This window comes from Anabrus simplex, chromosome 14 (assembly GCF_040414725.1).
Source record: "Anabrus simplex isolate iqAnaSimp1 chromosome 14, ASM4041472v1, whole genome shotgun sequence".
Lineage (NCBI taxonomy): Eukaryota > Metazoa > Arthropoda > Insecta > Orthoptera > Tettigoniidae > Anabrus > Anabrus simplex.
In genome coordinates, this window is record NC_090278.1 from 96806091 (window position 1) to 96819466 (window position 13376).

The window sequence follows — 13376 nt, forward strand, 5'->3', positions numbered from 1 at the left end:
TGAATATCTTGGTCCTCTCTGGCACTTCTCTCTTGACTTGAGCCCAAATCAATTCACATTCACTATCCATTTTAACTGCACTTACGGTGCGAGCTCAGCAGCTGCATCATGGGGAATGACTCGGGTAAGGTGGCCTGGAGCGGATGGGCTTCAACTAGACAGCACTGCACGATCAGCGTTGCCAATCTGTCGCTTTTCCGTTCGCATATCTGACGACAGCACAGTTTTCCTCACCCGCCTAATTTGGTGGCCGTGACAATAGTGTCTTGGCGGATACAAACTGTATGGCAGTGCGGATAATTTTGCTGATAACTAATAAATAATGATGTTTATTGATTTTCACCCAGGTATACGATGGTTTTTGTTTGCGGTTAGGTGATCGTTGACACTGGTATGGGAGAATACAAAGAGCTTTGAGACCATAAATCAGTAAATTTGACCTAAGCGTAACTGGCTCCTTCTCGCAATTAATGGAACGAAGGCATAAAAATCAATACGTCGGTAGTTGTCGTAAGAGAAAATCCCTCATAAACCTGTGACTGTAGGGGTTCTGGTGTCAGGCCTATTGTATTATGTTCACAGATCTATCCATTTCAATACCTTGGGTGTAATATACTATGTATGTATGTTCAGTCCGTCAGCGATGCCGCTGGTGGGATCCTCAACAGCTCTGCCATCAGCTGTCATAGATGGCCTAGGCATCACTGAAGAGGCGTACTAGGGAAATGAGGAGTGAGGTAGTTTCCTGTTGCTTTCCTCACTGAGCCAGAGTTGCTATTATATATTAGTCTGCCAAGCCCACTGAAATCCATGCACCAACCGACCCTATGAGCAACACTTTCACACCATTCATAGCAGGGACTGGCTGCATAAGGTTTGGCATTACTAGCATTGCTCATACCTCAGTCACTTTCGTATTGTCAAAGCCAAGGATAAGATTGAGACAGGTCAATGAAAGTAACAAAATTGCTCTAGCCTATGTCAGAAGACATAGTGCACTGTAAACACTAGGTCCTGCCAGCAAAGGCATGCAATATACTATACTGTACTTAAATATTTACAATATCCGCGGATAACCATTCGCGGATGCGGGTGCGTATGCGGATATTATTTTGTATATCCGCGCAGGGCTCTAGTTATCAGCCCGCAGGAACGGTTCTCTTGTGAGTTCACAGATTAGTTTTGAAGGAGCATATATATTTTTTGTATTTTTGTCAGACATAGAATGTTTTTAAGATACATGGCCTTCACTCTTTCTAGTGTGATTAGGTTACCCTTCGATAGGTGTTCCCAGATAATGTCTAAGGCGTATGTCATGATGGGGTCTGTTTGTACGTAGACTTTCTTCTCTCAGCAGGATGTAAGTTATTAGGAATGCTCTGTCATTTGTTGAATATATTTGGAAGCTGGGGAAGGTCAGAGAATCAAAGAGTATCTAGCAGTGAATAGTATTCTTCCGTGATCACACGACGTGTACCCTCTCTGGCTTGACAAATAGTAATCAAACACGGCTGCATGCAATCACGTTACTAAGGATGAAAAGAACATATATCAGAATATTAATGAAAGTGTTAGTCGCTTAGCAACCTGCAAAGTACCTTCTCCTGCAATTATTGGAGTGATCATGATTTGATTTTATGATAACTCAAAGTTGGCTGAACTTAGAGACCTATCAATGTCTCAGATAATTCCGGAGAGAATAATACAAAAACGAAGCAAATCAGTCCAGTAGAACGGACAGACGGATTTGCCAAAGCTGTTTTTAGTAAACTCTTTTCACATATAGACTGGTGTGTTCAGTCTGTAGATATGGCTCTCCTCTTCTGGATGGTATCCGAGATCTTTTCCATCTTGAGAAATAATTATTGGTTTCTGTATGATCCATCCTCTGTTATTTGGGGTCCCAGTATCTTTCTCTCCACTAGTTTCAACTTCTTGACCAATCCTGTTTTTATCAGGTTCAAACATCCAGCAGATCACTGTTTGGTAGTGTCTGTTTCATTATTATTTTTTTCAAAAGATGCTTCTTCAAGTTCTTAGAACCACTGCTGCAGAATACGCATCCCCTGTGTGGTATAGATCATCCCACGTCAAGACTGTGGACCCTGCCCTGAATGAAGCTTGTAGATTAATCACCTACCCCTGTTGAGAACCTATACTGTCTTGCTGGCGTTGCACCTCCAAGTATTTGTAGAGAAGTCGCTGCCGATCAAGAACGACTGAAGGTTGAAAACTTTGAAGCTCACCCGCTGTTTGGTCATCGACAATCACAATCTAGGCTGAAATCCAGGAAAAGCTTCCTCCAGACATCAAAGCCCTTGAAAGGATTTCCAGATAAGGCAAGACTTTCCTTTTGGAAATCGAAGCAGCAAGAATGGATGGAGCCGCGTGAACAACTTCCGACTGGCTACAATGAAGATTGGAGTGTTTGGAAGTCCCTTAACCGATTAAGAACTGGTGTCGGCAGAGCTAAGTCCTCACTTAAGTTATTGGGCTTCACATCAGAGGACAGCAAGTGCGACTGCGGTGAAGAACAAACAGTGAATTATATGTATCAATTTTCATGCTCGGAGCAACATTTAATGCTTGCTGATGACAATGCCCTGGGTGTTGCTCAGTTTTAGAAAAACACCATCTAGATGTACAGTAAATTTGGTCAATTTCCATTGTCTGTTAATTTTTGTAAATAGTTTATTATTTTATTTGTAACTGTATGATTCAGTATGCTTCTGACACGAGTAAATAAAAATTATTATTTTGACATTTGTCTAACTGTTTGCCTTTTTTATTGGACAACCTTGAATTTACTAAAACTGAGTAGGGTAGTATCAAAGTCGAACGTGTCAATTTTTTTCTGAAAGTGATGTTTTGGTCAATTCTTGTATGAATTTCCAAGCTGAATTCAAATGTGACAACTGTTGATTTAAAAAATGGACTAAAGTACCTTAACCCACATGCACCTGGCCGCCAAGTACACTGACTTTGCTAGGAATCCACCATCTTCCAAATATACAACCTTGGGATTGCATGCTTTGAGTTAAATCCGTATATGGGTGGTTTACTGCAAATATTATCACAGGATCTGTTTTATATTATTCAGAAATACCACACAATTGATCCCAATAGACCAACTGAACAACAAGTACATTTTAAACATGGAGCATATCGTATAAAATGTAAATATTTACTCAGTTCGAGGAACCTACAGTATTGCTCTTATGGTCCTACAAGGAGTGAACAGGAGACACCCATAATTCCTCGTGATCAAGGGATATTATACTGTACTTTGTAAGGTATTATGAAAGATGGATAAAAAGGATGAGGCATATTTGCCTGCGAGTTATAAATATAGCTATATAACATTTTCTTCTTCATAAATACATTTCTAGGGAGAAGGCACAATGGCAGGAACAGGCATCTCTTTCCTTCATTTTCCTTCTTATGTGTTGCTCTGGTACAAGCCTCGTGTAGTCTCTCTCTCTGTGAACTGCTGGCAGCTCACTTCTGTAGTGAAGTCATCTACAGTATTTACTTGTTGCGTCTGTTTTCTAGCCTTTATTGCCTGGAGAAATTTATTAAATGCAATTAAATGCACCCCTCACCCCCTCGAGACCATAAAAAATATTTGTCTATTTGCTTCACAAATTTATGTGCCGCTGTTTTCCCGTGATGGTGTTGGGCAGAGCCGTTCAATATGACAACCCTGTTGTCATAAGAGTAATACTGTTTTCTTAACATGGAATGAGCTACAGCACGAGGCATGCCAGTCCTCATATACGGCATGTCAACAATTACGTCTTTGCACCAGTAACTGTGAATTGCAGGCTTCAGTACTCATTCCATTAGAATACATGCCAGTTCGTCAATAAAAAGTTTGCATCAGTACTGGCATGCCTACTGGTTTCATGTGCAATCTACTGTACTCTACTGTCATCTGAAAATGAATTTTCTATTCATGTATCTAGCTTTGCTAACATCACTTTCAGTACTGGTTTAAATCATGTGATAATACATGCAGAGGCCACTGTTGCTGCTGAAATCAAAACCTAAAAGATCAGGAAAACTTTGAATTTCATTATTACTGAGCTTTTCCCGCTCACACTCGTGTTTCTTTGAAGTGATCTTCACAACAACAAAACATCGATTGACCGACCAATAATTACATCAATTCACCTCAGAAACCAAGTAACAGAAAGAGCAAGAATGCCAGAAAATAATCAATCGAGGTATCTAGAGTTTCAACCACAAATGCTTTCACCTACTCGGACGTGTTGTTGTACAAGACAATGCTCCACGGCATCAATGCTTTGAGAGAAAGTGTCCTTAAAAATAGCATTAAATTAAATGACAACCTTAAAAACAAAATACTCATGAGAAAATATATAAATTCTTTTTACAATTGAAAGCAGTTGTCAAGGTTGACAAGCACTGATACTTTGTCAATTTATGTATTTTTCATCTAAACAGTGTTATGTGGCTGAAGATGTTAATAATATTCGAAACGTACCACTTTTAACCATTAAGTTGTCTTAAGCAACTAATGTATCAACAAGGTGGAAAATACTTAGCTGTGAATCTGTTAGAGTGCAATACGGACCATGAAGTTGATTTTATGTAATTCCTGGAAACTGTCGGCTTTCTTTAATTTATCTCTGTATTCCTTCGATGAGACATCCCACAAACAAGGCCTTTCTATTACAAGTCCAGAGTAATCTCCTTGCTCCACTTCATTTCTCACTAGGGGAGACCATACAGTTATTGGCCACCTGACAGTAATTGGCCACCTTCCACAGATAATCTAAGAATAAGAGAATGCTTTGTTATTATTACCTTTTTCTGCCACCAGATGGCAGAGGGAACTTTCCCTCCATTACTTTCAAACATTCACCTAGCATAGTTACTCTGAGAAGTTAAGATGGCTGCTGTCTAACAACGCTGTAAATCTTGTGTGGTATTTCTTGTGTTTTTCATAAGGTTTGAGGCCTACATAAAGATATAGTGGTAGCTGTACTATTATTGTTTCCAGCCTGGGAGTGATTTAATAGGCAAGTAACATGCATGTGCAAGTAAGGAAGGAAATTAAAGTAATTATATTCCTCTTCAAGTCTTGTATGATGCATGGCCAATAACTGGATGTTGACTTACTTCGGTTTTTAGTTATTGGCCACCCTGGCCAATAACTGTGTTGTAGAAAAACATGTAGATTTCTATCTTTCTGGTCGCTTTTAGCTCATAGGTGAAGGATGTTTCGACAATTTTAATCTACAGTTAGTGTAGACAGTTATTGGCCGGGTGGCCAATAACTGAATTATATGTGGCCCATTACTGTACCTTACACGTATTGTACTCGCACATATTTTAGGTTGTAGGCTACAACTATGCCTAAACGAGCCGTTTATGATCCTGCCTCAATGGAGGCAGCAATACAAGAACTGCCCAGTAATCCAGAGGTCTCATTGAGAGCAGTAGCAAAGAAGTATGGCGTTCCAAGGACAAGTTTACAGTTTAAACTGAAAAACCCGGGACACAAGGAATCCTGTGGTCCATCACCTATTCTTTCACAGGAAGAAGAGGAGGATTTAGTGAGGTTAGAGTGATGATGAAATTCACTGTTTTACAGCTTATGGTTTATTTCAATCAATTATCTGTACTTAGCTAACAAGACCTATTTTTGTTCTTCTAACTTAAGGTGGATATTGGAATTGGCTCGGAAAGGTTTCCCTAAGAAGAAAGATGATATTTTATCGAGCGTCCAAAATTTCCTGATAGCGCATCCTAGGCCGAATCCATTTAAAAATAATCGTCCTGGAGAAGGGTGGCTAAAGGTAAAATATACATTTTACTATGTTTTCATAAACTGTAGGTTATTTGTGTCAAAAATTACTAAGGTGTAATTTTTACGTATTTAGGATTCGTTATAGATTATTATCATGCGTAATGAATGATGAGCAGTTATGTGCTTCTTTTTTTCTCTGTGTCTAGGGTTTTCTGCGGTGCCATCCTGAAATAGTTGAAAGGACAAGTGAGGGAGTAACGGCAGCCAGTTCATATGTAGCTGAGGAGAATATAAGGAAGTGGTTTGAAGAAGTCCAGGACTACATAAGAGAAAAACATTTAGAAGAAGTCATGAATGACCCGTCTAGAGTATATAATGGAGACGAAACTGGATTTGAGATATGTCCATCAACAGGTCGTGTCTTAGCTGGGAAAGGGACTAAAAATGTATATTCTGGTGACGAAGGAAAATATAACCGTGATGTTTACATTTTCAGCACAAGGCAAAACTTGTTGTCCAATGGTTGTGTATCCGTACAAAAGAATTCCTGAGAGGATTTCCAACTCAGTCCCATCTGAATGGGGAATTGCTCGTAGTGACAGAGGGTGGATGACATCCGAGGTATTTTATGAATATATTGCTAATGTTTTTCATCCTTTTCTGATTTCTCAGGGGGTTAAATTTCCTGTGGTTTTGTTTGTTGATGGTCACAAATCCCACCTTACATACCAGTTGAGTGTTTTGTGCAATGAATTACAAATAGAAATAATAGCACTATATCCAAACGCAACAAGAATACTGCAACCGGCGGATGTAGCTGTGTTCCGGCCAATCAAAATATGTTGGCGGAAAGCTGTGAGGAACTGGTACGCAGAGCACCCAGGTGAAATTCTGAATAAAGAGGCATTTGCGCCCCTTTTGAGCGAGGTAATAGTATCTGCCGCAAAGCCTGAAACACTAATCAATGGTTTTCGGGCATGTGGTCTATACCCACTGAATCCCATTGCTGTAGACTACACCAAATGCCTTGGTAAAAGTGCAGCTGTCAATGAAAATACTCAAGGAAGAGGTGCCTCTAGTACGGACAATGACGAAATTGCTTCCATGGACTACATGACATTCATCAACATTGTTGGAGAGGAAAGGGTTGGAAAGTTCAAAAGAATGAAAGATATAATTTCTGAGGACAATAACGAAGACTTTTTCACTTTGTTCCGTCTCTGGGAACATTTAAAAAAAGAAAGACCCTCGATGTTATGTAGTGATGGATCAAGGAGTTCAGTGGAGAGTGACTGTTCTCAACCAAACAGCCACCCTTCCACTTCTGCAGAAACGGAATTGGATCCAGAAAAAACGACAAGCTCTACGGATGGTCATTTTCATATCCAAACAAGCAGTTCGCTGAGCTGTGAAATGCTACCTGATCAATCTATGAGCAGTGCTAGGAGTGAGGCCTTTCCCGGCAGAAAAGTTCTTCAAACAGAAGATACGCCTAGGCCTATTAGAGAATTCCTTGTGTGGCCTGACACCCCTAAACGTAAGGGAAAGAAACAGACTGAAAGACAACCATATGCCATAACTTCCAAAACATATCAGGAAATGTTTGAAAAGAAAAAAGAAGCAAAACGCAGATTAGAAGAAGAAAAAGAAGCAAGGAAACGAAGACATATTCAAGCAAAAGAAAAGAAGAATAAACCAGAACCTAGTGATACCACAGTGAAACGTAAGTTATTCAGAAAAACAGAAACTGAGTCTTCCTGCGCCACATGCTGTCGAGTTATCAAGACTGAATCCAGGATATGTTGCGATGTTTGTAAGTGTGTGTTCCATAAGAAATGTATACCCGAAGCTCATAAGGAGCACATTCCCTATTCCGACGACGAAGATGGGTTTCTTTGCCACAGATGTTATCAAGTAAAGGCGACTGACTACAGCAGCGATGAAAACTGGGCGAAGTTCGATAGTGAAGAAGAGGAAGAAGACGAAGATGAAGATATAACTGAATTATATGGCCATGTTATGAACCAGGAGTGAAATACATGGATACTGAGAGACAGTTAATCATATTGATGAAAAAAAAAAAAAGTGGCCAATAACTGTACCAAAAGTGGCCAATAACTGTCTTACATGGCCAATAACTGTACATTTGTGCAAGATATTCTTTTCAGTCTCATAATGTGTTGATAATTTTTTTCATGCATTTGTCCGTTTGCATGTGTTTTATAGAATAAATAAAGAGCCCAAAAATGTATTTGAAATTATTTTTGAACCATATCTCTCCTTTCTAGCTTATAGAAAGTAAACAAAATTGCTTAAGTGGCCAATAACTGTACGGTTTCCCCTATAAATTTTAGTATAGTGCAGAGAGAATGACACACGTGCGCGTACTGTATTTGTAGCTGCTAACAAAGAGAATGAGTGTTGCAGAGTGTTGTAATTATAATTCTACGGAAGTTGCCGAAGCTGTGCCGACATCTTACGAACAACGAATTGACTTGACATGTTTTCCACTTGGAGCGGAAAACACGCCAACATGTTAAAAGTGTTAACCTCAACATTCTGAGTTAACATGCAAAGTCAACCACAATATACATGTCAATTGTAACATGTTGGTGTTGAATGTTAATCAGTTGAGACCAGCCTTTAGGCAATGAAATATGACAGATCAGCAGAGGGCTAGTGTAGGCACTCCACTCATTGCACATGGCGGCTGTTCTATGCTTAGTTCACAGGATTGCTGAACTATCAACAAAACATCCAGAGAAAAGCATGGAAGCTCTTCCACCCCGCCATTTGCAAGGTTATATATGTTTAGTCCTCACCCCGAAGGCTGGTTGCATCCGCAACAGCTCCACCATCAGCTGTCGTACATGGCCTAGGCATCACTGAAGATTACAACCACTAAATTAATTTTTTCCTTGCCGTGCAGGCACGGTGATGGTTAAAAGCCTCTCTAATGGAGTTCTGTGTTGTTCTCATGACAGATTTTTTTTTTTTTGCTAGGGTCTTTACGTCGCACCGACACAGATAGGTCTTATGGCGACGATGATGACAGAGATTAACCTGGGTTTGCGAAGATAGGTTACAGCTATTAACAGAACCTTTTCCTGTATTTTTACTTTGCGTGGGTTGGTAACGGAAGCAGCGAGTTTGGAATTCTGGGAATGTTGACCAATATCTGTCCTCGTAGCTGGCCAGCTATTCCACAATGGCGCATGAAATCTTTCATTAGGTTATAAAAGTAAATGTACCCTTTTGTGGAGGGTGGTAGGTTCCCTTCTCTTCTAAAAGGATTTCAAGGTAAAATTCATATGTATTTCTTCATGAAGTTATGTGCCATATACTGGAGTAGTGGTCGTAGCGGCGGCAGCGGTGATTATTGTTTAAAGAGGAAGTACACCTGGGCAACCATCCTCTATATTACACTAATCAGAGAGAAAAATGGAAGGGATCCGACACTTCGAAGAAAGAAGGTATCGGCCAATGAAAGATGAAGGTCATGAAAGGAGTGGAAATGAAAGATTCTCTAGGTCTCGAGTGCTCTAATACCGTTGGGGTCGAAAAGAACAAGAATTGACCAAGGGAGGTCGGATAGCATAAACTGATAGCGGGTCCCTTGCTCTCAGGTTTAGAGGCCCAGGGGCCCTATTAGTCGCCTGTTACAACAGGCAGGGAACACTGTAGGTGTTATTCTACTCCCCCACTCACAGGAGGATGAGCTAGAAGAAGATAAACCACCTGATATATTAAATATGGTACAGCTTATAGGCCACAGTCAATCCCTTCTCGCCCTAACGTGCTGGTCAGAACAGGCAACACCTTCTTCAGGAACGGTTTCAACTTTAAATCTGAAGGTGAACATCTCATTGCTCAATACAGGCGTGATATCAGCCCTTATTGTGTGAAACGCTGTATTTTGCTCTCATTCACTTCATAGACCTCAAAAGCTACGTGCAATGCTCCCCTGAACTCTCCGTGCCGTACTCACAATGACCCCTAAGAATAGAACTCTCTCTCTCAAATAAAGTCTGCATTATGAAAATTAAATTAACAGAAAATCAAGAACACACACAGATACGTCTCATGGCTAGGAGTGGGAGCACAGTGGCCGTGGCCTTAATTAAGGTACAGCCCCAGCATTTTCCTCGTGCAAAAATGGGAAACCACGGAAAACCATCCTTAGAGCTGCCTACAGTAGAATTCGAACCCACTATCTCCGGAATGCAAACTCACAGCTGCACGTCGCCATCCGCAGGCAAACTCGCTCGATCAAACTGACTTCAGTGAACCAGAATTTGTACCGTAATTTTGATAGCAAGGTATATAGGGCATTCCTGGTCTCTATGGGCTCACTGCATGTGACAAACGATTTGAACTAAAAGAAAAACAAATCTAGTTTCTGGTGAATAATTAAAGTGTATCAATCTGTCGTTTGCTTCCTTCTCGCAATGCAATGCTGCCAACCTAAGACTAGTAACAAAATCATTGGACTGTGACCAAGCAAAGGGGGTTTGAGGGCATAAGGCCCCAGGTTAGAGCTGTGAAGCGGCTCTTAGGTGTCTAGCACTCTGTAGGGCGATAAGAGCCGCAGCCCTGTGTCCGCCATTGCATTAACGTAAGTTTCATATAAAATTATTGCTGTTGTGTATTTTACATGGTTTCCTTTACACAATCTAATTACCAATGGACGATGGCAGGTGCTACTCTTTATAAAAGTAAATGTACTTCTGGGGGGTGGGATGTGAGTTCCTAGACATCTCTCCTCTAAAAGCAATTCCATCTCCTTTTAATGTTACAAACTTTGGGTTACACTGTGCAAAATTTTGCCTTAAAGTGTCATGAACTGAGAATGGAATGATGCCACAATACATGATAATCAATCACAAAATAATATAGATGAAATGAAATGGCGTATGGCTTTTAGTGCCGGGAGTGTCCGAGGACAAGTTCGGCTTGCCAGGTGCAAGTCTTTTGATTTGACTCCCGTAGGCGACCTGCGCGTCGTGATGAGGATGAAATGTTGATGAAGACGACACATTTCTATTTATTGATTTAGACACAATATAAAGAGAAGAAAATCTCAGGAAATGCCTACAAGTTCACTGCACAATTGTCTTAATACTCACGTTCTTGTGATCTATGAAGATTTTGAAGGCACTGAAGTATATCTTTCTTCGCCAAATTCTTCTCCATGGCCCCTTTCTTGCCCAGGTGACGTAGTCTGAAGGAAGTCTGCTGGCTCTTCCGTACCCGGTTCAGATGCTGAAATCATAGAAAAATAATGTTTTAGGATACCTGAAGTAGCAGAGAGGAGTTATCGTACCAATTCGTCCCAAAAAACGATTGTAACTTATACAGAAGAATTACCATCATCTTCTTTGCTCGTACTGACCAGCTGTGATCAGCTGTGAAGGGAATATTCATATTGTCTGCAACAGAGCTTGCATGATGATGAAAAATGAATATGAATTTAGATTATTCAGATTATTATGTCATATATACACAACTGAATACAATACAACAAGGAAAGATAAATGCAAAGCGGATCCACTGTAAGCACATAGCTTGTAGCTGCCGATGATGCAAGGGATGGTTTGCATTCTGGTGACGTTAAGCAGTAGGTCCCTGTTAAGACTGACCCACCGCCTGCATAGTAGATGAAATCCACTAGCAATTTGCGAAGGGATAAGTATGGTGAAGATTCCCACTTTTACAGCATTGAGGTCCGTAAGTATAACCTTAAAGTAACCCTGCACGCGCTCCCTGGGTGATGCTACGCGAGCAGCCAGTCCAAGGTCTCCTGGCTAGCACATGATGAATTTAGAATAACCAGTCGATCTCATTTGCAATGCCTTATTTTATTAACATAACTTCCATTGCAGCCCTTATTTAATGCTGTATGTATTTCACTTTTGTGCGTGTGAATTGGAGTTTCCAAGGAAATGTATGCATGCAGGAGGAGAACATTCCCAACATCTCTCATAAGGTACAAGCTTATTTTCTTAATTCTTAAACTTTCTTAATTTTAATTGTTATGTCATGTCATGCGAAATGCTGCCCTTGTTGCTATGCTAGGTGCTCCTGCCGGCCAACCAATGGGAGAAACTCGTATAAAAGATTTTTTTTTTGTTGTTGTAAGAAATTGGGTGAAGAGAATCTTGCTTTGTGACACGCAACATTTGTGTGCCGCTCTAACCAGCAGGTGTGAGCACTTTAAAAATTCACTGTTACAACAGTTTAATTCTGATTATTTTCCAGTGTTTGCAGTAGAGACGTTCATCAACTTTATAGTCTACTATTGGAGTTCTAGGTTATGTAGAGTACACGTTGTGAGCATTAACATTACCCTGGAAACACGACGGAGAAATCACCAAACGTCTTTTCTCATATGAAGACTGCGTTAGGGAATTTTCATTGTAACGGTAGGCCCGCTTGCCTACAATCATTCACAATCAGGTTGGGGAATTGCATTATAATGGCAGACACTCACTCACTCTCCTCAGAAAGACTACCTTAGTGCTTTTCCCAACTGAAATGAACACTGGACATCAGTAGGAATGGCGCGAGTAAAAGCAATGATTTCACATGAAATACTCGATCAATTGAAAAACCACACATTTTCTCACTTTTAACTAACAGTACTACGCTGCCGATCTACCAGTCCAAAGTTTCAGAGCTCGAATGACAAGGCCGCAGACAGCCGTGATCCGTAAACACTCTTAGTCTTTTTTCGCAGGGGGGGTGTCGAATAGTGGAGACTCCCAGGGCAAATACTATGCCCTTTTGCTGATCTGTTTCGTGGGAGTACCCGTACATTGGCGGTGGAAAAATCTATCTGACTTGGAGGGAAATTTTTTCCTCCAAGTCAGAGGAGAAACCCGCTCTTCACTGCTAATTTTGAATAAAATGAATGTAGAATTTAATAAAAGTGAAGAGGAAGAAGCTCTTTTTAAGTAACGGCTCTTTTCAGGGTTGAATTTTGAGTTATTTAGTGAATTGTTATGCTAAGAGTGCACAGTGCTCGTTTAAAACAGCGCGTCAGAGTGGGGATCGAACAGCTGGAATACTATGATAAACCAGTGAGTTACGTACCAGCAGTATGGTATCAGAAAATGTACAAACCAGAGGAATGACATGCTAAAGAAGAAAGTTTTATAATTCCCCAGCTATTTCCTGCCAATATTCAGTCAGGCTATTATACTTGGTACACATCAGTAATCCTATCTATTGGAGTTGAGCAGCAGCATAAGAGACAAGGAACATCACCACAAATAATGATCAATGTTATGCACTTTCAATATTGTAGGCCTTCAACATTTAGTTTTCTTCCGACTCTGAAATACCACTTATCATAGTTGGCACGGTAAAACTGAATAAAACATGTATGTATGTATGTATGTATGTATGTATGTATGTATGTTCAGTCCGTCAGCAATGCCGCTGGTGGGATCCTCAACAGCTCTGCCATCAGGTTTCATAGATGGCCGAGGCGTACTAGGGAAATGAGGAGTGAGATAGTTTCCCATTGCTTTCCTCACCGAGCCAGGGTTGCTATTACATATCAGTCTGCCAAGCCCACTGAAATGCATGCACCAACCGA

The 13376-nt window shown here is 40.5% G+C and overlaps 1 protein-coding gene across 3 annotated transcripts in view; it reads right to left on the reverse strand.

Annotated features, from left to right (window-relative positions):
* Window positions 1-13376, reverse strand: part of LOC136885536 (2-oxoglutarate dehydrogenase complex component E1) — a 149438-nt gene that overhangs the window by 128639 nt on the left and 7423 nt on the right. For all 3 annotated transcript variants that reach the window (XM_067158142.2, XM_067158144.2, XM_067158147.2), the window contains exon 3: window positions 10903-11038. The gene's annotated coding sequence lies outside the window, so the exon portion shown is untranslated. The remainder of the gene's footprint in view (window positions 1-10902; window positions 11039-13376) is intronic.